Source organism: Bos taurus, chromosome 6 (genome assembly GCF_002263795.3).
Source record: "Bos taurus isolate L1 Dominette 01449 registration number 42190680 breed Hereford chromosome 6, ARS-UCD2.0, whole genome shotgun sequence".
Lineage (NCBI taxonomy): Eukaryota > Metazoa > Chordata > Mammalia > Artiodactyla > Bovidae > Bos > Bos taurus.
Window position 1 is genome coordinate 25,761,355 of NC_037333.1, and position 1,932 is coordinate 25,763,286.

Consider the following 1,932-nt stretch of genomic DNA (forward strand, 5'->3'; position numbering starts at 1 on the left):
AAATCAGGTAATCTCCTTTCTCTCATCAATGAAAAATACACTCTATAATATTGGTTCTTTGTACTTACAAAAAAAACATTAAATGCACTATTTGTTGTGGGTCTTTGTTGCCCAAACCTCACATCTGGTATTCTGTTCCCTTTGCCATGGAAATGGGAAGTACTCTGTGTAGCTATGGAAATGGTGATCTACTGTTTTCAGCTGTATTAACAGCCCATTCTGATATGAGTAACTGTAACAAGCCTGTAGCTCTTCCCTAGTGGCTTGGTGGTAAAGAGCTTGCCTTCCAATGCAGGGGACATGGGTTTGATCCCTGGGTTGGGAAGAACCCCTGGAGAAGGAAATGGCAACGCACTCCAGTATTCTTATATTCTCCAGTATTCTTGCCTGGGAAATTCCCTTGATAGAGGAGCCTGACCCCATTCCATGGGGGTCACAAAAGAGTCGGATATGACCTGTGACTAAACAACAAAAACAAGCCAGTAGTTTTCTAAATCAGTGGTCAAAGCTAAACCATCTTCCACTCGTTGTTTTATATAAAAAGAAGATTGCTCCTTGGAAGAAAAGCTATTACCAGCCTAGACAGCATATTAAAAAGCAGAGACATTACTTTGCTGACAAAGGTCCATCTAATCAAAGCTATGGTTTTTCCAGTAGTCATGTATGGATATGAGAGTTGGACCATAAAGAAAGCTGAGCGCCAAAGAATTGATGCTTTTGAACTGTGGTGTTGGAGAAGACTCCTGAGAGTCCCTTGGACTGCAAGGAGATCAAATCAGTCAAAGGAATGGTTTAGATCAAACCTAAAGGAAATCAGTCCTGAATATTCATTGGAAGGACTGATGCTGAAGCTGAAGCTCCAATACTTTGGCTACCTGATGTGAAGAACTGACTCATTTGAAAAGACCCTGATGCTGGGAAAGATTGAAGGCAGAAGGAGAAGGGGATGACAGAGGATGAGATGGTTGGATGGCATCACCGACTCGATGGACATGACTTTGAGCGAGTGCTGGAAGTTAGGGATAGACAGGGAAGCCTGGCGTGCTGCAGTCCATGGAGTCACAGAGTCAGACATGACTGAACAACTGAACTGAATTGAACTGATTAATAGGTATGACCTGTGTTTATCCTGGAACTCCCACTCAGCAAAGGGAGAGGATCTTTGCCATTTCCTGCATTACCTTCTGTAGGGACATGACTTGCACTGGCCCTACCTAAAGCAAGTGCCCAATAATTGCCGACCAAGATGCTGGCAGTTTGGCTCTCCACTTGGTGCCTTCGTTTCTCTATAAATAGCATATGTGTCATATGACATGTCTTCCTCCTTTCTTTGGAGAAAAATGGTGAAGACAGTTCATAGTATGGTTTGAATCTTATTCTTATTTTATTAATTTAAAGAGTACAACTAAGTAGGTTTTAGTATATTCACAAAGTTGTATTACATCAAATTCCAGGAAATTTTCATCTCTCTCAAAAGAAACTGTACCCACTATTATGCACTATCTGTCATTCCCCATTTCCCATCCTTCCTAGCCTCTGGAAATCACCATTTTACTTCCTTTCTCTATGGATATGTCTATTCTGGACATTTTGTAGACATGGAATCACATAATATGTAGATTTTTGTGTATGACTCCTTTCACTTACCATGTTTTCAAGGTTCATCCATGTATTCAGTTCAGTTCAGTTCAGTCGCTCAGTCATGTCCAACTCTGCAACCCCATGAATTGCAGCACGCCAGGCCTCCCTGTCCATCACCAACTCCCGGAGTTCACTCAGACTCACGTCCATTGAGTCGGTGATGCCATCCAGCCATCTCATCCTCTGTCGTCCCCTTCTCCTCCTGCCCCCAATCCCTCCCAGCATCAGAGTCTTTTCCAATGAGTCAACTCTTTGCATGAGGTGGCCAAAGTACTGGAGTTTCCATGTATC